Genomic DNA, 25,711 nt, shown 5'->3' with positions numbered 1-25,711 from the left:
TTACTGAGGTAGTGTCAGGTGAGAGTGACCTGACAATGCCCCCGCCAGGTGAAGGGAATTACACACCAGGGCAAGAGAGGGTGATTAGCATGCCACGACAGAGATAAAAGTGGCAATGGGGGATACACAGTTTGCCTTCAGGCACAAGAAGACAAAGTACGAAGAGAAGTCTTTCTCAAAGGACCAGGAAGACGGGGAGACAGTTCGTAAGTAGGAGGGCCCCCAAAATACAGTGCCCAGAATGACTTGACTGATTGAGTTAAGACAGGCTATGTACCGTTGAACCCCAGTGTCTCTGGTGAGTGGGGAAAACCAGGTCTCCAGGAGACAGACTGGCAAAGGGTACCCAAGTGAAGAGGGTCCCCCTTTGGAGATGTGCGTGCTGGAAGAGCTTCTCTAAGCCCAAGAGCTCCTAAAAACTCCACCGGTGATAAAAGCGGCAGCGAGAGAGACGGCGGAGAGGCCGGGACCGCTCTTAAAGAGACAGTACAATTAAACGAGGGGAACTTGGCTGATTTATAAGGTAGTTTACTGAAGGGCAATATCTGTTACAAAGTTATTGTGAAGACTTGTGAGCACTGAGTTCTCTTCTGTAACTTGGAATCTCACCACTAATAAGGCAATTAGCGGGACCATTGTTGCCCTTTAATCTCTAACAAAGGAATAAAGCGATCTTATTCAAAGTTAACCACAGAGTGACGGGAGTGCTTCCTAACCCTGTAAGATCACTGATACCCTCTTTTTCTTTGTTCCCATAGAAGTTGTGGCAGGCGAGTCCAGAGGGAAACCCCATTAGGAACATTTGCCCACTCACAGGTGGCAATGATGTCAGAGAAAGTTCTACTCCAACATTGACCACATATTGACTAACGCTTGCAAGGAAGATCAGATATTTTCCTTGGTGGCTTAAACACTAGTCGGATGTGACCTGGAACTATGGAGCAGCACCATTTGGAAGGAAGGAGTTGGGAAAGCCAACTCCAGTGGCATCCTTCTCCTGAGCAAATGGACAGAGCAGAGTCTTCTCATCACAAACACCATCTTCAGACAGAGTTACAAACACAAGAGCCCCTGGAGATACCCTTACTCTAAGTGCTAGCACCTCAACTACATTATTGTTACAGCCTGTGATTGAGTGGCTGTCAGTATCATGCGAGGAAACCATAATGACTGCTGGATGGACCACTGTCTTGTCAGATCCATTATGAACACCCAGCTTGCTCTGAAACACAGAAAAAAGCAAACAGACAAAAGCAATGTGAAAGACTCTCAACTCTCAAATCTCTTCAAGACCCAAAGGCTGTAAGACTCTCCAATAGTGCCTCCACAGAAAGCTCTCTCCTCAGTACACAAATAAAGGCAACCATGAGGACTCTGAAAGGGGTTGAAAGCCACCATATAGCCAATGGATTCAGCACAGGCCATACCCACATCAACATCAACACCAATACGATAAAAGTGACACTGAGATCCAAAGTTTCCTTGACTGGAAGAGAAGGGCTCATTTTGCTTGGCAAGATAACACTTTATCTCAGCAGAAGAAGGATACATATGAAATCCTCAAAGCTGAAGCTCAAAGGAGGATTCAGGAAATCAAAAAAATCAGTAGTTGCAAGACAAAGCTAAAGAGATCCATCTCTGTACTGACAAATATGAGAGACATAGCTCTCATCTGGCAACAAAGACCATCTATGTCCCAGTTTCCCACAGTTCTACTTTCCTGCAATCACAGATGGACCAACCCTCCTCAAAGACAATACATCTATTCAAGCTAGATGGAAAGAGTCCTTTGTGGCACTTCTAAACCATGAGTCCACTGTGACAGATACTACCATAGCATCCATCCCCCAATACCTTGAAGAGGGATCCCTTGCCAACCCTCCTTATCCTAGAAGTCTGGCATGGCATCAAAGAAACCAAGAACAAGGCTACTGGACAGCATCCCTGCTGAAATCTACAAGGCTGGTGGTGAGGAACTGGTACTGAAACTCCACAAATTTATCCTATGCAGATCCCTGTGTATCTGAGGAACACCAATATCATGACTATCTTCAAGAAAGGAGATAAGTCTGTGTGTGTAAACTATAAAGGTATTATCCTTCTTTCCAAAGCAGGGAAAGCCCTGCTGGTGCCCCTCACTCCTGATCCACAGCCTCTGCTGGTGCCCCGGGTCTTGCACGCAGAGCACATGACCCCTAACAGTCAATCACCTTGCCCGCTGCTCCCAGCCCGAAGCATCCAAGCAGCTTGTGCCTGGGAGGAGCAGAGGCAAAGCAAAATCCCAGACATTTGCTTGCATTTCATAAACCCACCTGGACACAAGGACAAGGGGCCAAAAAAGAGGACATGTTCGGGAAAACCTGGACATATGATAACCCTATACTTGCACATGTTGAGGAAAACCTCCATGCCATGCTTGTTCTTTTTGGAAAAGCCTATCGAACTCGGGGCCTGTCTCTCAACATTGAGAAGACTAAAGTGAGCTATTAGCTTGCCCCAGGCACTGAATGTGACCCTCCCACTTCCCAAATTATCACTGAGGGAAAGAACCTAGAGGTAGTCAAACACTTCCCCTACCTTGGTACCCACCTCTCTCAGATAGTGAACATTAATGAGGAGATCCAGCACAGGATACGGTGTGCAAGTGTCATGTTTGGAAAATTGCTCCAGTGCGTCTTTATTCATTGCTGTCTCCAGAAAAACACTAAGATCGAAGTCTACAATGCAGCCATCATCCACACTCCCCTTTACAGATATGAAATGTGCTTGACCTACCATCATCATCTCAAAACCCTGGAGAGGCATCACCAAAAATGCATCCAGAAAATCCTCCACATGAAATGGGAAGATCACCACACAAACACCAGCATCCTTGCTGAAGCCAATGTTACCAGCACTGAGTTGGTGATCCTCAAACACCAAATTCACTGTGTGTGGATGCTCAACTACTGACTCCCAAAACAAGGGCTCTACTCTCAGGTCAGTAACAGCCTCATCAGAGTGGCCAAAAGAAATGCTACATGTACACATTGAAGGCATACCTCAAGAAAATGGATACTGACATCAAGACCTGGGAGAAGCTGGGTGCTGACTGACTCCAATGTCTCCACAACTTCAACCAAGTGGCTGCCCATTTCAAGATAAATTATCTCACCCTCAAAGCAGAGAAGAGAGAGCAGAGGAAGGAAAATGAGGGAAATCCTAACCTATGGTCTCCCCTCCTCTGAAGAAAGACCTGCAATTTCTGTGGATGGGTCTGTAGTTCAAAGACTAAAATCTTAAGTCACCTCAAGACCTATCAATGAGCTGTGGTAGAGATCATCCTTGAATAAGGGATTGCCACCAACATGAGTCTAAACCTGTTCCAGATATCTTTAAGACAATTTCAGGTGCTCCATTCCACCAGTCAATTTTTTTTCTTTAATTTGTTTATTCCTGAAACTATGTGGTATTCAGGAATCACGATGGAATCACACTGAATCTAGATACTTGGAAGAATGACTCTGTATTCAGTAACTAATTCCATTTGTCACTGTGTAACAGAACATGGATTATCTCTCAGCACTACTTTGTTGCAATAGTTGGAAGGTGAGTAGTGAAAGAGGTAGGGGATTGCAGGAAGCTCAAGAAGTGCCCCAGCATACGGACAATTGAATGCTGCTCTGGAGAACTGCATTTTATTCATGCCTCCGCTTGCATGATGTTAAATAAATCCCTTAAACCAAACTTTTTAAACATGGTCATTAAATGTGTTTTCTAGGTGACCAGCTTAAGATCCTGAAGCCTGGTTTTCAGAAATGCTGAGCACCCACAAATGCAACTGAAGCCAAGGGCAGCTTCTCTTTAATATAAGAAATGCTATCTAATGCATTTAATAACTCTGAAAAATATGGTCTTTTGCATCTCAAATTAGGCACCCAACGGGGGTGGATACTTTTGGTTTTACTCTCTCTGCCTTAGCTCCCCATATGTAAAATGGGGATAATATCATCGATCCAGAGCAGTGAGGATTTGCAAACTGTGAAACTATTAAACATTTATTTCAACTCAGAGGCTGGATTGCTCAAAACCTAGAACATTTTAGCAGATTCACAGTGTTCTAAGGAACTTTTCAGACAAATCAAAGAAAACTTGTAGTAAATTTTACTGTGAAAATATTAAATGATCTTTTACAATTGACTCTTTTAATCTAAAACTGCCAATGCAAAAATATTATATTTTTGCAGCTTATCCAAAAATAGCAAATTAAAAAACTTACCTTGGCAAATGATAAGAATCAGAAGGCAACACAGATTTGCTTGCAGACTTCTTGGTTAATATAGTTTGTATGCCCTGGTGATATGAAGAGACTGATGAAGTTAGGAGTTCATTATTTCTTTGTGATCCCTCTGAAGTCAGACTGCAAGATTCATGAACACACACTGGATTTTGGGTGTTTTCCATTTCCTGGTAAAAATAGCAAATTCTCTAATTAACATTAGAGCATAAGTGTCTCTATTTGTATTGAAGCCTGGCAATTACAATCACTGACATTTGCTGGGAGGGCAATACAGCAGTACACAGGCAAACCAGGAAGTTTTTGGAGACTGTTGAGGAGAGACCAACTAGGGGCTGTTCTCTTCTTGACCTGCTGCTCACAAACAGGGAAGAATTAGTGGGGAACATAGAAGTGGACGGCAACTTAGAATCATAGAAAGTTATGGTTGGAAGGGACCTCAGGAGGACATCAACCCCCTGCTCAAAGCAGGACCAGCCCCAACTAGATCAACCCAGCCAAAACTTAGTCTAGCTGGGTTTTGAAAACTCTCAAGGGTGGTGCCTTCCACCACCTCTCTAGGTAACCTGTTCCAGTGTTTTACTACCCTCCTAGTGAGAAAATTCTTCTTAATAGCTAACCTAAGCTTTCCTTGCTGCAACTTGAGACCATTGCTCCTTGTTCTGTCATCTTCCACCACTGAAAATAACCTAACTCCATTCTCTTCTGAACCGTCTTTCAGGTTGTTTTAGACTGCTATTAAGTCTCCTCTCAGTCCCCTCTTTTCTAGGCTAAATAACTGGGACAGCACCAACCATGAGATGATTGAGTTCAGGGTCCTGAGGAAAAGAAGGAAGGATAGCAGCAGAATACAGACCCTGGACAGCAGAAAATCAGACTTCAATGCACTCAGGGAACTGATGGGCAGGATCCCCTGGGAGGCCAGTTTAAGATTCCAAGCCTGCAAATAATTACACATACTTAATTTAAAGTACATGAGCAGTCTCATTCAAAGACTAGTCATTGCAGGATTGGGGCCTTCTTGTGCTTTTGTTAAAACATATACATATGTTCCTTAAGTAAATATTAAATTATTGATTGTCAGAAAACATGATCAGATCCTTAATCGGTACAATGCAATATAGATTTCTACCTAGTTTGACTTTGGGAAGAACATAGGTGATATCTATAATATTTTTAAATAAATATTGTGTCTGCCTCTGTTCATCGGATTACTATTACAGGAAACACAGGAATGGAAGGGACCTCCTGAGTCCAGCCACCTGAGATCACAAGCATGTGTGTAATAAATATAGCACTTGGCCCAAAGATTGCACAAGAACATCTGCTGTGGTCCCTCTTGTACACCACAGATAGAAAACATCCATTAACAAGCTGAAAAAATACCCTTTAAAGCACCAAAGGAAAAGAGTACATGAGACAAGAGCACTGCTAATAAATGTGCTGGCCCCTACAATGGTAGGGAATGGCAGGTAAAACATGCTTAGGTGATCTCAGGAATCCCTTGCTATGAAGGAAGCTTTATTGCTTAAATGTGGGTTGCTGAAAGTTTATCTTCAACCCCATAGTGACATGCATAAACTGAACTGCCTCCGGACAAATAAAGTAACTCTTAAATGGATAAAAAATCTGCTTCTAAACACAGTTGTGGAAAGTGTTTTTTCAGGGTTGGACTGAAACAGAAGCTACAGGGGGAAGTAGACTATTTTGGGCAACCCCCGGGGCTGGGGGTTGCCTGGGACAAATAGAATGCACCTAAATTTGCAAGAAGTGATACCCTTTTAGGTAAGATAATATGTTTATAAGCTTTAAGCTGATTTAGCACTTTCCCTCTCTGTTGCTTGCATTCCTGTAGATCAATAAATAATACTTTGTTTTTAAGACACTTTTTTCTCACTTTTTTTCACAGGGACGATGGGAGATGCAGCAAGGGCTGGAGTTGTGCCATGTGCCTTGTGTAGAGCCAGAGCAACTGTTGCTACTTCTCATGCATGCCCCAAGCTGGATCCAGCCTACAAGGGGCCTTGTGGCCCAGATCCGGCACAGGCTGCAAGGTGAGTGTGACATTGTCAAGTTAATCCAGGTGCTTGTAAAATCTTTTTTTACAAATGAGGTTACTGGCTTGTGGTTAAGGCAAGACAAACGTAGTACTATAGTTTTATCAATACTAACCAAGTAAGGGGAATCAATAATTTTAGCATTTACAAATGTTTTCTTTCTTTGCTGTGTAAACCTCAGAAAACACAGAAAAAATAATGAAAATTCAACATCTTAGAAAGATTTTTGAAACCAGCATCATCAGGATACATTTAAAATCTGTCTCTGGGTTATATTGTATAGCTTTTTGTCATGCTAGAGGCATCTACACATTCACTTTACTGCAGAGTTGACTCATTAGCTCCACAGTGGCCATGTCTACATAAGATACTGACTGCACAGTCATTACTCACCAGTCATTTAGTATTTGTGTAAACTCTTAACCAGAGTTACTGTGCAATAGTGTCATTGAACATTTTTTTTGTGATGCTGACTGCACAGTAGCCTGAGACTACTGCACAGTAGCATCATATCATGCTTGCTGCCACACAGTGCTATTTCCCAGTAGTCACGGGCTACTGCACAGTCAGTGTCTTGTGTAGGCATGGCCAGTAAAGTGTCACCATCTACATGTATGCCCCTATTGGGCCAGAGTAAAGTAACCAACTCCACCATAGGATATATTGCCTGACACAAGTACTATCCTATGGCAGAGTTATTTACTCCGCCACAACACACGTGCAGATGGTGACTGGGGGTGGCAAGGGCACTAGGGTGCTACAGTGTGGGAGCTACCTGCTGGCAAGCCCCACACTGTAACATCCTCGTGCCCTAACCAGCCCCTCTCCAACATATTGAGTTGGGGCTGGCAGGCTGACCCCTTGGACTTCCTGCCAACTGGGGCTGCACCAACCTGGCTGAATGTGTTGTGGTCCTGGGCGCACATGTAAATGCTGCACCTGGGAGCAATAAAATCCAGCGCAAACTGTGCTGGAGTTTATTGTTTCGCATTAATAGCATGTGTAGATGTGCTTGCTGAGTATTAACTTAGAGCTAAAATAGTCCTTTTGTAATTAAGGAGAGTAGCAACTTAGTAAAGCACTACTTCACACACCAAATGTTACAAAGCTTCCCTCTAAGAAAACCAAACAAAAGGTCTTTATATCATGCCCCAAATTTCAAGCTAAATATATCCTTGAACCCGTTAAAATAGAATTTGTTTGTCTTCGATTCATTAGTTTCTATCTTCTCCATAAGAATTTATTTTCCATAAATAGTCAGTCTTCTCATTGTCAAGACTTTGTAGAAAAATATTTTTTATTTTATATAACGTGTTCTGAAATGTTTAGGTATGCTGTAGGACTTGAACAACTTCAGGTGCAGAGGGCCAGATATACAAACATCTAAAAATATGGTGAAAGATTTCAAAATTCCATACAAAATGCTTAAAACTGCTGCTTTAAAAACAATTGCCGCTGGTATCAATAATGAACAGTATATTTTGTTGCACTGACCTACTGCCTAAGTAATATTAAATGAGTTGTATTTTAAAAGAATGCATATAAATTCTACATTACTTTGCGATAAGCTTATTACTGATTGTACCTATTAAAACAGCATATTAATTTATCATGACACATACTGGGTGCATCTACACATGCAATTAGTGTGCCCCAATAAACTCTGGCACAGTTTACACTGGAGTCAGCTGCTCCTGGGCACCGCATCTTCACATGCGCCTGGGACCACAGTAGTTTGAGCAGGGGTGGAACGGCTGCAGGTTTGCAGCAGGCTCGAAGGGGGGTCAGGCCTAGGCTTTGGGTTGCAGTGTTGGGCACTAGAAGGGTTGGCTGGAGCATGAGAGTGCTCAGTGGAGCCGGATGACTGACTCCGAGCCTGCTACCAGCCTGGAGCTGTTTCACCCTGGCTTAAACTGTTGCTGTCCTGGTCACTGTCCACATACGCTTTCTGCACAGTGACTGACTCTGCCATAAGATAGTACTGTCCGCGACAGTACTATCTTACAGCAATGATAATTAACTTACTGTTCCCTAATCCTGGCACATGTGTAGATGGTGAGGCTTTATTGAAGAGCTAATTAGTCAACTTTGCAGTAAAGCACCTATGTAGATACACTCACTGAGTAATGAAACTTTCATACTCCAGCTTTAACTAACAAGACCATTACTTCCAAAAATTCATTTGTAAAGTAGCAAAAAAGAAAATCATCTTGGCTCATGCTTTAGGTAACTTTATTCCCAACTTGAATCCCTCCAACAGTTTTCTCTTTCTGCCACCTCAAATAGATGCTTCTTGTCTTTATCAATGCCTTTCAGAGTTCAGCCCTGTCCTGTTTGCTGACATTCTTTTTGGTGTTGTGATCTACCCCACCAGTTTTACCAACAGTGCCAGACTTGATATAGCTATCTATTATAGTTATATTAGTATGTCATCTCATAAATAACCCTTTGTGCTTTCTCCTGAGCTGTCCATATGCATAGGAAGCTCTCCTCAAAAAGATCAATGAAACATCAAATCCCTCCTCAATCATCACTTTTAGCATGATATTTACAGAATACTAGTAGACTAGGAAGGTGATAAAATTAGACTGCTGCTATTGCATTTGCCTCCATTCCCAAACAACAAAGCTTAACTGCAAATCCTTCTGTCTATAAAAACCAAGCCTGAATAACTGTTACTTGCAGTTACAAGCAGTTATCTCTTTGGAGGAAGAACTTTTTTTTTTATTGTAATAAAACTATACAGTATCTAGTAGAGTGAGCCCTGAACTGGTTAGGCTCTCTAGGTCAGTGATTCTCAACCATAATACTGCAGTGCCTTGAAATCCTTTTAAAGGTGCTACAGAGTGCTACTCAATATTAATGCTGTTAGGTGCCCAACATCTACACAATTCACAAGATAAAACCAAATATTTCAAATAGGAATCCATAGTTTCTAAAACATTCTGAACTGTTGTGGTCTTTCTAAGTTCTTCTCAACAGGAGAATTGCTTTATTATTTTTCCATAGTCAAAAAACAAGTAAAAACTACAGAGCTGGCATTTTCCACTGAGCACTTTGAGTCTAAAAATGTTGAGAACCACTGTTCTAGGTATTACCATAATCCAAATAATAAATGAAAATAACAAGGCAGAGTCAACCAAGTATAAAATTCATTTAAATGCATACAGATTGTAAATAGGAAATACAGGCAGTCCTCGGACTTACGACACAATTGGTTCCTGAAAAACGCATCTTAAGTCAAAATGTTGTAACTCGGAACCAATTTTCTCATAAGAAACAATGTTATAAATGGGGGATTGGTTCCTGAACCAAGGCCCGATACCCTATTTTCACCAAAAATACCCCAGAATTTTGTACTCAATCAATTATAGATGAGTAATATAGCTACATTAACGTATTTCTATTGTAAATAGCAATCATATTAATTTAGAAGGACTTCTTTGAGGTGACTTTGCTGGACTTTTTGAAGGGTTTTTGGCTGGAGTCTTCTCAGGAGTCTTGGCTGCAGGTTTTTCTGGAGTCCTGTCTGCTTTCTTAAAGAAAGTGTCCAAGGAATTTTGGACAGATGTTCTCCAGGGAGATGAGTGACACAGTGAACTTGTTCACTGGCATGGCATTGCATTGGATCAAGCATTGTAAGTCGAAACTGGCATTGTAAAGTTGAAACAGGGTGTCAATTTATAAACATTGTAAGTGTGAAAGGTTGTAACTCGAAACGTTGTAAGTTGAGGACTGCCTGTACATCTTTTATGGTTAAAATAGTTTATATCCTACCAAAAAAGCAACAACTACACATTTAATGAAACAATTTATTCCTTTCTATATTTTTTATTTCACATGGGTCTCCTTTGTGACTAAACTTAAACAAAATAATGTTTCTCTCAAACATGAATTTCAACATTTGAAGATTTATTAGAGATCTGAATTATTTACAAAACAGCTCTAATATGTGCTTAGTCCTAGAATTTTCACTCAGTTTTAGCTTAGACAAAAACTGGAATGGAAAACAAGGGAGCTAGGAATAAGGGCTTCAGAAATGTGTCATGAAATTGTAATGGGCAGCACAATATATAGCGGTGTCAGACATACCTCGTGATAATGTTAAGAGGCAATTAAATAGGTAGGTCCAAACGACTGTTCTTGGTACATGAAAAATATCTTTTCTTTTAAAGAAGAAGCTACACCACAAAAAATGTTAAATAAAAGTATGGTGGAATACATTCTATCCTTCCAAACAAAATTAGTGCAGAGCCAATTAGCCCAATGCCCCTTTCCGACAAACACATGGGGACATACCCAATTATCTTGAAATAAGCCAATTAAAATAAAATGAATAATCTAAATATCAAAACTTCTAATAATTTATTTGATAATTACATTTCTCATGAAGCTGCTGTTAATGTAAACTGTGAAATACTGTCGATCTATCATGTTTACAAGCATCAGAGACAACATGCTTGTTGCTTTGCTGTCTTTAAATGCTGCATTGCAGTTTTCACTAACAAGTAATCAATGTGACATTAAACATGCCTGTTTTTCTAATGCAGGTCTTCAAAAATTTAAATATTTATTTTAAATAATTCAAAAGAAAGCTTGTGCTATTCATAGCACATAAAATGATCCTATACTGTACTATAACAAAAAAAAATGTAATGGAAAAAATAAAAAGGTATTTTAGGCAAAGTAAGTATAATTCATTACATGGGTGTAACAGGTGAGGTGCCTAGGGTTGCTGTGATGTCCCTAAGTGAGGTGTTACCTGTCAGCTCTGTGTTCCTGAGGGAGCCCTAGCACCCAGCTTGCTGGACTTACAAAGGACTTTTTCTTCATAGATTTCATAGACATTAGGGCTGGAAGGGACCTCGGAAGATCATCGAGTCCAGCCCCCCGCCCAAAGGGCAGGAAGTCAGCTGGGGTCATAGGATCCCAGCAAGATAAGCATCCAGTTTCATCTTGAAGGTGTTCAATGAAGGCGCTTGAACGACCTCCGGTGGCAGGCTGTTCCAGACCTTGGGGGCTCGGACAGTAAAGAAATTCTTCCTTATGTCCAGCCTGAAACGATCTTGTAGTAGTTTGTGACCATACGACCTCGTCATCCCTTGGGGCGCTCTGGTGAACAAACGTTCCCCTCGTTTGTTTTCCCTTGTATGTCTATTACTACTAGTACCATTATAAATTTCATATACTTAGCAATAAATAACTTTTATAGTCAACCTGGTGGTAACCGGGTGTATTTTTCCTTCTCTACTTCCCCTTCCCCACTTGCTCTGCAGCAACGCTTCTTTTACCTAAGCCAAAGATCCCTGTGAAACCCAGAAATACTGTGGGGTTCGCTCATCAAGAGGCTACCACTACTACGACAGTTAGGGCAAAAAGATTGGGAAGTGCTGAGTTTGAGAGACATAAGGGGATCGGCTTGTATAGGCTGACTGACCCAGTTTGGCTCAGACGTGCCCTAATGAACTGAATGCTGGCCCATGCGGGTGTCAGCTAGACACCCAGCCAGATTCAGAGGTATACTGTTCACCTGTGTGCTTGTGTCTGACTGCATTTTATTGTTACCTTAATGAACTGATTCCTGGCATATGAGGGTGTCAGCCTGTACATGCTGATCAACCCAGCTGGGTCAGGAGTGTCATGTTAGTGTGTATGCGTGTGTGTGTGTGTGTGTGTGTGTGTGTGTGTGTGTGTGTATTTGACTGATTTGGTGACCGGAGGAACCCAGCCCCAGTGAAACTGAGTCCTGCAAGATAGCTCCATTGGGGGTGAGGACTTGCAGAAGGGAGAGATACAGCTCCATATAGAAACACAAGTAACACAAGCAGCACACTGATAGAATTACAAAGAGCCTAGAAATGTATCCCTCATAAATGAGCACACCCCAAAGTGATGGGCAAATCTGGTAACAGAAGTGCCTCAGGTGAGGTGCCTCAACCCTGCCTGGCTCTTACCCTCACCTCCCAAGATCCCACCCTGGTTCTTTGCCTGTCATATTTTGTAAAAATTCAGGAAGGGAATTTTTGGCTGATAATGTCACTGATCAATGCCACATGCATTCACACAGTTGCAGCATGCACGTGACCAGGAATGCAGCCCAGCAGCTTGGAGAGCAGCGTTCTGTCGGTAAGTCTGTGGGGGGGAAGGGGGTGGGGAGGGAAGGGGTGGAGCGGGGGCAGATTGAGGCCCCCACAATAATGGAGGGAGTGGGGCAGGGGCAGGCACTGCCCAGCCAGGGTGGTGAATGCGATCCCAGGGCAGAGCGTGGGGCAGAGCTGTGGGTGGTTTGTCCAGGAGGCATGGGGGGTGGGGAGGAGCGGCTCCCTGCCACTGCGCACACCTCTAGCAGAGGCATGGGGGGGCATGTGACCCCCCCCCCCAGATTTGTGTGCAGAGCACGGGTGGGCTGCCTGCTGCAGGCTCAGGGCCAGAAGCTGCATTGGCTTCTTCTCAGCAGGGGTGCTGGGCTGGGATGGGCTCAGCTGCACAGGGCAGATGGCAGTGGCACTGGGAGGGGTGGCTACAGGGGGCTACAGGGAATTTTGCGGTGGCCATAGCTATGCAACCACCCCAGTGTCATCAGCACCCATACCATGCAGCTGAGCCTGCCCCACCCCTGCCTGCCCCAAGCACAGCCCCCTCACCAGGAAGAGGACAGCGCAGCCCGTGGCCCCAAGCCTGCAGCAGGCAGCCCACCTTCACCCTGCACACAAATCCGGTGGGGGCACATGTCCCCCATGACTCCCACAGGGGTGCACAGAGCAGCGGGAAGCCATTCCTCCTCCCTACCCCTCATGCCTCCTGGAGGAACTGCCCGCAGCTCTGCTCCACCCCGGGGTTGCATTCACCGCACCTCCCCTGTTCCACTACCTCCCTCACTGTGAGGGCCTCGATATGCCAACCCCATGCCCCTTCCCCCCAACAGAATTCCTGGCTGAATGCTGCTCTCCAAGCTGCCGGCCTGCATTCCTGTAAATCTGCTATTGGATATGGCTGGTTAATAATTGTCTATCAGTATCAGCCAAGAAAATCTTTACTGCTATACCCCTAGTTGAAACATCAAAGGCAAACCAAATCAATCTGAAGACAGTATAACATCAAATGTCTATAGACCCCTAGACACCACAAAGCCCGCCAAACACATCTCAGTAAGAAACTCACTAATCTTAGGATTGAAAATGATAACATTTGTGTTGAGGAAAATTTACAAGCTCTAAATGAGACCATCCATGAGGCTTGCATGGAATCAACTGGCTTTATCACCCAACGCTATCGGGACTGGTTTGATGAAAACAACGCTGAGATCAAAGTTCTTCTCAATCCGAAGAGAAAAGCTTTCTGTGCCTAGCAAAAATCCTAAGTCGAGTCAGAAGCAGATAACTTTTTGGTAGCATAAAGCTGAACCCCAGAGGAAGATTTGAGAAATCAAAAATAAATGGTGGGAAGAGAAGGTGAAAGAAATTCAACAATTTGTTGAAAATCATGACATGCAGAGCTTCTTCAGTGCATTCAAGACTGTGTACAAACCAAGTTCTTGTGGACTCACTCCACTTAGATTGGAAGGGGGCAGTTCACTCCTCAAAGACAATTAGTCCATCAAAAACCTCTGGAAGCAGCACTATCGCAAGCTCCTGAACCGAGAATCGATGGTGACTTATGAAACCATTAAATCCATCCCTCAGCATCCAGTAAAGTAAACACTTGTCAGCCCTCCAACCTCTAAAGAAGTCCACCAGGTGATAAGACAGATGAAGAACAACAAAGCATGTGGCCCTGATGGCATACCAGCTAAGGTTTCTAAAGTTGGTGAGGAAATTATGACCAACAAGCTCCACACACAGTTTCTTAAAACCTGGAACACTGAAGAAATTCCTGCTGACTCAAGGAAAGCTAATATTATCACCATTTTTAAAAAGGGAGATAAGTCTGTCTGTGGAAACTACTGAGGTATTGCTTTCCTTTCCATTGCTGGGAAAATCCGTGCACAAATTCTGCTGAACTGACTGCTCCCTCTTGTCAAGGAAATCCTTCCCAAATGTCAATTTGGCTTCAGACCATCAGGAGGCACCATGGACATGATTTTTGCAGCCCAGAAGATCCAGGAAAAATACTGAGAACATATATGACCTTTATCAATTCAACTGAAGCCTTCAACTCTGCCCTTTGCCATTCGAACTGGCGTCAAGCAGGTCTGTGTGATTGCACCTACTCTGTTTTCCATCTTTCTTGCAGTCATCAAGATGCTTATCCATGACCGTCTGCCTCATGGCATTGGCATCGAGTTCAGGATGGAGAGGAACCTTTTCAATCTCTCCCACTTCTGTGCCAAAACCAAAGTTATGTTGGCTTCAATTGCAGAACTTCAGTACACAGATGATTGTGCTGCTGTTGCACATACTGAGAAGGACCTACAAATAGCTCTTAACTGCTTCTCTCAAGCATATCAATGCCTGGGACTGACCCTTAACATCACAAGAACAAAAGTGCTTCACCAGTCTGCTCTGGCCAATCAACTCCCCCAGCAAAGCTACTTATTGATGGACAAGAGCTGGATAATGCTGAACACTTTGCATACTTCGGCAGCCATCTCTCAAAGAAAACCAACATTAATGAGGAAGTCCAGTTAAGGTAGGAATCTCTGGAATTTGCGCTGGAAGTGCCTGGAAACTTCTCTAATCTTGGAGTTTCCCCTGCATGCCCGCCCTCTCCCCACCACCGCTGACAGGTGGCAGGGCCCCATCGCTTGCTGCTCACCACCTGCGCCTGATGGCTAGGAGGTAAAAACTGCAGTTTAAATATGACCCCTGGGAGTAATCATCTTTGACTGTGAGGGACCACCACTGCTGTTGCCACCAAGTTCACCTTCTAAAGTGAACTTAGAGTGCCATATTTTGAGCAATTTAGGCTCTGTGAACACCTGCACAACTGGGCATTTAGACTGACCTACATTTACTTAGGCTGATCTAAATGTAATGCTTGTACATACCCATGGTGCATGTTTAATCTCCCTCTTATCTCGTCTATGTAGAGGGTAATGGCTCTCTGCTGCTAGCAGTTATGCAGCAAGCTTATGTCAGACAACTGTGCTATGAAACTAAAGATCCAAAGCCTACTCATTTAAGATTGCTCATTTGGGATATAAATGTAGTTCCGTATTATGAAATTAGCATCTCTACAATTCTTAAGTTTCTTAAAAACAAGTTACACCTAAAAGCTATATTAAAATAATGTTAAAGCTGCAAAATCAAGAACACAACATTTAGTAAATGCCTATGTAACCTTATAACATGATCTTATACTACTTTTTCCATGCATCTCTGTCTCATTCAGAAGACAAAATAGATCTGTTCTGGGGATGAAGTAGGGATGTGTAACGCAAAAAGAGAAAGGGCAGTAATTGGAGAATTAGATTTTACCTTGGTTCCATAAACAATTTCCTGTGTGATGCTGGGCAGGTTGCATAAAACAAACTTTTCAGAAAGGGTCATGGGGTGTTCCTCAGTTTCTAAAATTTGGAACCTCACCTTGGGACCTCTGGCATTTGTTTTGCAGTTTTTGACAAATGCAAATTAGACCAATGGGAATTTTTTTCTAAATATTTAAGTAGTAAAAATTGCTTGCCAATTCTAAGCAATTAGGCTCTAACATTCTCAAACTAGGCATCAAAAATTTGTTTTTACTTTTGATGTTTTTATCTCTGTGGCTCAGTTCCCACAGAGATAAAATAGAGCAGTGGAAAAGATAAAACCATCTCACCTTACAAGGGCATTGTGAGAATAAATGCATTAATGTTTGTAAAGAGGTAAGACACTTTAATGTCATATTGATGCCCATGAGAACAATAACTGTCTTCAACTATAGTTTGAATGGTATGCAGCATATGAGAAATGGGGCCACAGACTGATCATGATAATAAAATGTAATATGAAATAATTACCCATTCAGTCGCATTGTCCATCCTCTGCACTGAATCCTGTGGAAAAAAATGTGTAATTAAAGACTGCATTACAATGTCCAATTCAGACATGCAAAGGGGCTTAAGTACAGTTGTACAGGAAACCATTTTCTAACTTACAAGTGCTTTAATTTGCAGACTTTAAAGTAGTTTTGATGAACACAATTTTAATAGATATGCACTAAAATTACTGAAAATTACATGCTAAGCTCAAACATGGATACTTTTTATGGAAAAGTACACAGATACTTTAGGTAGATTGACACTACAGTTAAAAGCAACACAATCTTTCAAATTATCGTATCTGACTGAATTTTCCTCTTTTGCTCTTACTTTACCTGCAGCACATTAGACAAGGTAATAATTTATGATAATCATATGAAAATATACAATTAATATTCATCACCTCTCATTTCTCATCACTTTAGATGATCAGTAATGCAGAGTGAAAATGCTGTCAGATTTCTAATTGCTTTGTAATGGGCCTGAAATAGGGAAATCATTAAAGACAAACAATCTGTCACTTGTCTGTTACCTTAACTATCTATCACTTAAAATAAACCTCATTAAAGAAATTGCTAATGAGCTACAAAAGGCTGTACTGAATGTGTCCTGCTGTACATTTTTAAACAATACTGTAAATTGCTTAAATAAGTCCCAAGACATTTTCAATCATTTTTGTGGAAATGTATTAGGAAACATGCATTTTTACCACATTTTTAGAGCCACTTATTCACATCATCATGACATTTAGTCTATCATACTAGAAATCTCCTTGGAGACAAAACTTTGTTTTTCTTTATACAACTGACAAATCTGAGCTATTTAAAACTGATTCCAGAGAGCCTGAGCACTCATACCCTTGACTTGTTGAACTTCTCTTTACAAAGCAGAACAAAAACCCTTGAATCTAGTTAATTTGAAGATTCAACAATCCTATTTCTTCCAAGGCCTTTTCACAGGTTGATAAAAAACACTTACTGAATCTCTAACCAATGGTCATACTCATTGATTTAACATTATCCAATAGCAAATTATTCTTTTTTTTGGTATATTCTGATAAGGAAAAGAAATGTTTCAGGAGATGGAAACGTGATTCCCTGATTCTTACAGGAATTCTCTTGAGTGAACTGCTACTATCACTCCGATAGAGAAGCTGGTATTTAGAAACAGCCCTGTTCACCATTTTAAGATGAACACTCACTTTCAAAGCAATGAGCCAGAAGGAGCACTGGTAAGCAATGCATGCAGTTCTAGTGCTCCCTTTTTTAAAGGATGCAGAAAAACTGAAAAGGAGGGAAACAGAAATGTTTGACAGCTGAAGAAAATACAGTGAGAGTCGTATATAGTACAATCTTCTTGGTTTATCAAAAGGAAGTTCAAGCGGTAAGTTCAGTAGCTAAGTACCTTCATGGGAACAAAATACCTAGTTTCAAAAGGCCCTAGAACAGTGGTTTTCTACCTTTTTCATTTGTGGACCCCTAAAAAATTTCAAATGGAGGTGCGGACCCCTTTGACTTGTAAGTGTTTGTATTCGCATATTTTTGATTGATCATAGTCATTGTTTGTGGACCCCTTAGATATAGCCTGCATACTCCCAGGGGTCTGCAGACTACAGGTTGAAAACCACTGCTCTGGAATCTAAAGCAAGCTGCATAACAGAACTAATGGCTGGAGCCAGAAACCAAACACATTCATAAAAAAATTAAGCACAGATTTTTAACAGTGAAAATGTCTTCTCATTGTAACAAGTTATCAGAAGTGGTGGGTTCTTCCTCTCTATAAATCTTCAAATTAAAACTGGACTCCTTTTTCAAAGACATGCTTCAACTAAACACAAGTTATGGGGCTGACTCCAGAAGTAACTGGGTGAAGTGTTTAAATAACATGAGCTATACAGGAAGTCAGATGATTTACTGGACCCTTCAGGCTTGAAACATTATGAACTATAAAATCCTGGTTCTCTTTAAGTCAATGGGAGACTATGAATAAGTACAGAGACGAGATTATAGCTTTACATGTGTAAGTAATGGCTGAAATAAATAGAATAATCTCTCTCTCCAAGATGGCACTAAAGTACATGGTAAAATTAAGACTGTTCTGAAATTACTTCCGTAATAGGATGAGGAGATGCTTATGAGTTTCCCGAATTGGGCTCATGAGAAATAACTAACCAACCACTTCAGCTTTTCAACCATGAAAACATGTGGCAACAATATTCATTTTACAACCGGGTCACAAAATGCTTGGATGAAGGAACAGAAGTAGATGTTATTTACTTAAATTTTAAAAAGGCCTTTGACACAGTGTCACACCCAATTCTTATAAATAAACTAAACAGTTGCAATGTAGATTATTACTCAGTCTGGTGGGTAGAAAATTGGCTTATGGGATGCACCGAGAGTGGTGGTGGACAGGTCGGTTTCTACCTGGAGAAATGTAGGCAGAGGAGTCCCCCAAGGCTCTGTCCTGGGATTGGTGCTATTCAGTATCTTCATTAGTGACTTGGATGAGGGCGTAGAAAGCACCCTGTCCAAGTTTGCTGACAACACCAAACTATGGGGGGAGGTACACAAACTAGACGGCAGGGAGTGAATCCAGGCTGATCTGGACAGGCTGGGGAAATGGGCCAAACAGAATAGGAGGCAGTTTAACACAGATAAGTGTAATGTGTTGCAACCTGGGGAGGAAGAATCATCAACACTCCTATAGCCTGGGAGGTACCATTCTAAGTAGCACAACTGCAGAAAAGGATCTTGGAGTTGTAGTTGACTCCAAAATGAACACAAGTCACCAGTGTGATGAGGTAATAAGTAAAGCTAACCGCACCCTTTCTTGCATAAGTAGGTGCATCACAAATAGGTCTAGGGAGGTGATAATTCCCCTCTATGAAGCATTGGTCAGGCTGCAGCTAGAGTACTGTGTCCAGTTTTGGGCACCGCACTTCAGGAAGGATGTGGATGCCCTGGAGAGGGTTCAGAGGAGGGCTGGTTAAAGGCCTACAGAAAAAAACCCTATGTGGACTAATTGGGAGACCTGAACCTCTTCAGCCTCCGCAAGAGGAGGCTGAGAGGTGATCTCGTGGCCACCTACAAACTCATCGGGGGGCCCAACAAGAAATGGGAGATATAGTGTTTACCAGGGCACCTGTCAGGGTAACTAGAAATAATGGCCACAAACTGGAAGAGAGCAAATTCAGATTGGACATCAGGAAAAAATTCTTTATGATGAGGGTTGCCAAAATATTGAATAAGCTTCCAAGGGAGGTGGTGCTGTCCCCTTCCTTGGAGGTATTTAAAAGGAGATTGGACAGACACCTGGCTGGGGTCATCTGACCCCAGCACTCATTCCTGCCCAGGGCATGGGGGTCAGACTCGATGATCTAATAGGTCCCTTTCGACCCTAACATCTATGCAACTATTAAACAAAATCTAATTCCTCAAATATGTTAACTTTATATGCTACACCATAATTTATATACTGAAGAAAGATTTGTCTTCCCATGTTCTGTATAATTTATGCTGGTTTTTACATGTATTTCTCTGTAGTCCTCCTAAACCCATTAATACACACAGACAAAAAAACTCTTCAAAAACAAACAAAATTACTAACAGAAACAAGCCCAACTACCCTATATCAGAACTCACAAAATGCAGGCTATTTACAAAAGATAGATACCAAGCTACCTGAAGTAGTTTAGAAGTTTCAGCTTGTTTTGAAGAGTATAAATGAAAAGAGGAAAGACCATCATGTATATGGTCCTAAGTAGGACCATAAACTGCATCTGATTAGAGGGCCTGGTGGCACTTAGTGGGACTATTTGTGGTAGGGTAGGTCCTATCACAGTGTTGCAACCTCAAGAGTAAGGCATGTATAGGGCACCTCAAAACCCTAGCCTTTATTGCTTTCTGGGTAGTTCTTGGTTGGAGAAAGGATAAGGGGCATCACTCGGAAAGGAACAAACCCTTGCTGAGGCATTAGGTAATCAGCATCAGTTGTTATCTGTTGTTCTCTGGCAGAAATTGTAACTATCGATGCACTGAATGTCTGGACTCTGTCTGGCCTTTGGATTATGTCTCAATGGGGTAAAGGATGAAATGGTAAGTCTTGGACAGCCTCCACTCCTCCAAACTCTTGCCCAGGCATACATGTTGAGGCTCTTGGTGTGATGGTGCAGGACTCCATACAAGTGGATTCATTAGGCAACTGACTAGACCTCTTACACATACACCATGATCCAGAAGATTGACAGTTGCCTACTATATAGATATTAGACTAATACACACACTTAGAGCCCAATGAATTGTTGCACATGAAGTAAATTCCAGACCTGTAATCTTCAAAAAACTTTTTCCTACACTTATATTAGAATACAAAATGATACAAAAATCACATTTCAGAGAAAAAATTGCAAGTGTTCTATTAAAAATTGCAAATGTTCTATCTAACCAAAAATATTAATTTTTAGTATGGATCTAAATTATGCCACATTAACCCAGAGTACCCATTTTTACCAGGCAAGGCCAGATTTTTAAAAATGTATTTAGACACCTAACTCCCATGAGGAGTTCCTGCATGACCCCAATTAAAGGATGGTACTACAGAGCCAATTTCTTGCTTCCATTGTTTATTTATAAGATCCAAAGTTCTTCATTACAAAATCTATGTGCTTGTTTCTAACTGGCTTCACAAAGATGAGGGTCCAATTTAGCAGACTTCCTTATGGCCTACGCAGCAGGGGCATATGGAAGAAGTATAATGGGTAATCTGTAAGTACGTGCGGGGAGAGAAAGGAAAAGGGACAGGGTAGCACACACCAAGTAAAATACAACTTAAAAGCAGAGAATCAAATGGGAAATTAGTGAAAAAGCAAAAGAAAGCAATGTGAACAAAAAAGGATTTCATTAAACATGATTAAAGTGCAAAAACGCATTCCTAATATTACTCCCCAAAACAGCAGTTATTGTACATGTCATAGGGATGATTTTGGATCACAAATGGTACCGTGGTTGGGAGAGTTGATTCATAAACAAGCATTGCTTAGAGCAGGACTGTCTAAATGGTGGCCTACAAGTAGCATGTGATTGATGAGGGGGTAAATTGTGGCCACCAGTCACTTGCTTTCACGCTGCTCCTTTCATCACTCTGGCTACAACAGCAGCCAGAGTCTCTGAGTTCCTCCCCATCCTCCTGCTAATGCTTCCTGTAATGGCTCCAGGAGGTGGGGCAGTATGGGAAGCTGAGGGTGAGCCTGGGGCACATGGTGCAGTGGGGAATGGGGTGAGATCTGGCGGGGGGGGGGGTTGCAGGACACAGTGCAGAGGTGGGGAGAGCTTTGTGAGCATGCGGCATAATGGTGTGAGTCACAGTGTAGCAGGGCGGTCATGCAGTGTAGCAGTGGGGAAGCATGTGGGCAAGTGGTGCATGGGGGATTGCAAGCACACAGCGCCACAGCTGGGAAGGGGCATCTATGGGGTGTGCAGTCCAGAGAGGCTGTGGCTTGCCCTGCTGCGACCTGCAGGGTATGGCTATCACTTATGAGCATATCACTTATCACCAGCATATCTGAGGATTTTATGCTCTCCATTCAGTTGAAGTCCTCTCTTCATGTTGTTTATGCTCCTGGTTGCTTTTTCTAGTGCCAGGTTGACTAGGAATGAGTTCAATCAGTTTGTTGGGAATTCTTAATCCAGCTAATAGGCCCCACAGACTTTCTCTTTGTATGCTATCATAAGCTTTCTGGAACTCGATGAACAGAATGTGTAAACTTTGATTATATTCCCATTTTTTTCTCAACAATTTGTCTTAGAGAGAAGATTTGGTCTGTCATCAATCTATTGTTGCAGAACTCAATCTATTCTTGTATTCTCCCAGAATGTTTTCTGTGTAAGGTAGTAAGCACTGTAGTAAAATGTTACAGAATAAAAGTTGGTGTTAATAGGGGTAAATTTGACACTCCAGTTTGCTGCCTTTTTTGAAGATGGGACATATTAAGGCTACCAATCATAAGGTAAAAATTGATTACTTCCAAATAAGAAGAATTAATTTATGGATTTGTTTATAAAACTCTTGTCCTCCATATTTTATCATTTTAGCTGAGATACCATCAGTTCCCCTGGTGCCTTACTGTTCCTAAGTTTTGCTTTGGCTGTTTTCACTTCGACAAAAGACGGTTCTTCTATGTTTGGTTCAGCTAATGAATATATTTCTTGTTCTGCTGGCACTGTAGGTATTGGACAGTTTTACAGTTCTACAAGATATTCTTTCCATCTCTCTCTGATTGCTGTCTTGTATGTGAGGAGGTTTCCATTTCTGTTGCTCTCTGTCACAGGGCACCTCGGTGCTCTGCTCCTGGAGACGAGAAACTGCCAGGGAGAGAGCCCTGGCAGTGCCTAATGAGCACAGCTGCAAGTTGCCGGGGCGACTAATCAGAAGCAGCTGGCCAGAAGGGGGCAGGGCCTGGCCTTTGTAAAGCCCAGGGCTGAAGCCAGGCTAGCAGTTCTCTGCCAGCAGCCTGGGAGGCAGAAGCTCTGGGAGTGAGGATGTGGAAAGGAGCCTAGCAGCAAGTACCATGGTCATATGGAGCAATGTTGTTATGGCCATAGGGCTTCGGGTTTGAGTTACAGCCAGACGGCTTGAGCTTGCATTTGTGTTACAGCCTAGGGGCTTGTGGGTTTGCTTTGACGTTGTGATATTACACCCAGAGGCTTGGGTGAGGCTGTAGGGGTTGGAGGAGGCCTCAATCATAGGGACCCCAGAGAGTGTGGGGTGCCCTAGCACCAAGAGGGCGCATTCATTTTCATAGCGCCAGGGAAGGCGCAGCTCGCACGCCAGTGCATGAGCAACTGGTGGCGAGGAGCGCGGCCAGTGGGTCGCGGGCGCAACCGGTAGGTTGCAGACGGGGGACCAAGACCCCGGATTGCGTGCGGGGTACATAGACCCCAGCCCCAGGGAGAGGGGCAATCTGATTGAGAAGCCCTGTGGGGGCACGGCGAGCCCCAAAGAGGGGGAGCGCCATAGTATATGATTGAGAAGCCCCGTGGGGGCACGGCGAGCCCCAAAGAGGGGGAGCGCCATAGTATATGATTGAGAAGCCCCGTGGGGGCACGGCGAGCCCCAAAGAGGGGGAGCGCCATAGTATATGATTGAGAAGCCCTGTGGGGGCACGGCAAGCCCCAAAGAGGGGGAGCGCCATAGTATATGATTGAGAAGCCCCGTGGGGGCACGGCGAGCCCTAGAGGGGCCATATCGAGGAGCCCGAGATGGGCATAGCGAGCCTGGCCGCAGGCTAGTGCGGCAACACCCCTCAGACTGAGGCAGGGCGCTGCAGTTGCCCCTGAGAAGACAGGGAGTAGCAGCGCGGTGAGCCGGGGTCAGAGAGGGTACCCGTGCGGTTGGCCGGAAGGGCCGGGGCCCGCTAGGGAGTCCCTGAGCGGGACCGCACCATCAGGAGAGTCCCAGTGAGAGGCTGGGTGTGAGAGAGAGAGCCCAGCGTGGGCTACACTTTAGAGGAGGCCCAGGTAGTGGGCGTATAGACCTAACAACATCTATTACATCTGCGAGGCTTGGGGCGTGGTATTAGGGGCTGGTAGGAGCCACGCACAGCCCATAAGGCTGGGGTGCTTGAGTAGCACCCATCGTACGGGGCGACCCACGAGGGGTCCAGGAGCTTACGTGCCCGAGGAAACACAAGGCAGCCTCCCTATTACATATTCCAGGAAGACGTGGCGGGCGAGAATGGAGGGTGCCCTCGGGCTGAAGTAGCGCGGTGAGAGGGCCTCAAGGAGAACACGGCCCTCCTAGAGGACTCCGCCGTGACACTCTCATAAATGAAAACATGAATGATATAGAAACTTTGGATAACTGGTTATGGCCCATAGAGCATGGAAGTTGGACAGCTCTGGCTTAGAGTGCTGTCAGTGCCACAATATTAATAGCCACTAATTCTTCCTTCTTTCAAGGCTTCTAAAACTGATTAGTAGAAGCTTTGAAAATGAAATAACTTAGCCAGTTTTAGGGCTGCTAAATGCACAGTATTCTCAGTGTTGTAGTTTTAACAAGCACTATTTCAGCACTTCAGTGTTGTGCTATTAGTGGGCCCAAAACTGACTAGCCCGATCTTTTTTAAGGCTTTTAATAGTACCGTTTTCAACAGCTGCTTCTCCTTTACTGTTTCTAGTGCTGTTAAACAGAGTGCTGTTAGTTACATGATAATAGGTAACATACAGTTTACTGGAAGATAATTAAATTATGAAGTAGACAGTGAAGCTGAAATATATATTATTCGTTTAATTGGTCCATGCAGAAAACTAGTTTATTACAACATGATAGGTAACAAATTGAGACTGGCACTATGTTATGCAGTAAAGTGAATTATGCATTTATCCAGTATGCACATAAGTGAAGTATATTGCGAATATATTAACACATCAAGTATTTTACCAGGTTGGGTGTGCTGAGGCACCTTAATATTGAATTAAACATATAAAAGTGTATTAGAACTCAGTTAAATGTGAATTATGTTTAGTATTTGAAAATCTTCAAAACAAATTATTTTGTGCCATTAAATGAATAAAATAGAAATTACACAAGAAGAAAGTCAAATATTTAACTAGTTGGTGGTATTTATATGATTCTAGGAGGAAGGAAATATGCACCCCACAGTGAAGTAGAAATCTCTATCTCAATTAGAAGGTTTAATTGGCTTAAAAAAACTATTTTAGTCTACAATATAACACCTTTTCATTTGTTCCAGTTTCCCTTGTATGCGTCTGATCTATGGTACAATTTAATGCTCTAGATTCTTATTACAGAAAGCAACAAAGGAACTGAAAAGGCTGTTTATTTTTAATGTTTGTGCCTCAGCCCATTACAATGGACTATAGCAAGATAATATCAAAAAGGGAAAGAGCAAAGTGAAAGAATGGTGAGATAGGTTTTAACAGGCCTGATCTAGAAGACTGGCAGAACTGAAGGGAGTTGAAAGTCTAGTAGAGAAGGAATGGGAGAAATTAGGTCTTTGTGAAAAGGAAGTCCACTGGACAAATTAGAAAGAATCCAGTGGAGAGCAACAAAAATTATTAGAGACCTGTGAAACATGATTTATGATGACAGGCTGAAAGAACTGGGATTATTTAGTTTGGAGAAAAGAAGACTGAACTTGGATTTGATAATAGTCTTCAAATACCAGAAAGGCCAATATCAGAAGGATAGAGATAGTCTATTCGCTGTGGCTGCAGAGGATAGGACAAGGAGCACTGTTCTTAAATTGCAGGTTGCATGTTAGGAAGAAAAAGGCTGGGAAATCTCCATGCTTGGACATTCCTACTTTTGGCATCCCCCAGCAGCCAGGGGGTGGTAAGCTGCTGCTGGGCTGGCCAGTCCCTGAGCTGTGGGGGGGCCTGGTCTTTCCCTCCACAGCGG

At 42.7% G+C, this 25,711-nt stretch overlaps 1 protein-coding gene across 1 annotated transcript in view; it reads right to left on the bottom strand.

Moving 5' to 3' along the window:
* The window catches only part of LOC102561439 (doublecortin domain-containing protein 1), a 226,065-nt gene that overhangs the window by 199,618 nt on the left and 736 nt on the right, over window positions 1–25,711 (bottom strand). Inside the window, exons 2-4 of the mRNA XM_059722717.1 lie at window positions 16,271–16,306; window positions 5,071–5,216; window positions 4,259–4,446 (exon numbers count right to left, since the gene is read on the bottom strand). The gene's annotated coding sequence lies outside the window, so the exon portion shown is untranslated. The remainder of the gene's footprint in view (window positions 1–4,258; window positions 4,447–5,070; window positions 5,217–16,270; window positions 16,307–25,711) is intronic.

The sequence above is a fragment of the Alligator mississippiensis genome, chromosome 2, assembly GCF_030867095.1.
Source record: "Alligator mississippiensis isolate rAllMis1 chromosome 2, rAllMis1, whole genome shotgun sequence".
In the NCBI taxonomy this organism is placed as follows: domain Eukaryota; kingdom Metazoa; phylum Chordata; order Crocodylia; family Alligatoridae; genus Alligator; species Alligator mississippiensis.
The sequence above is the reverse complement of the archived record's forward strand: the minus strand, read 5'-3'. Positions and strand labels throughout refer to the sequence as shown.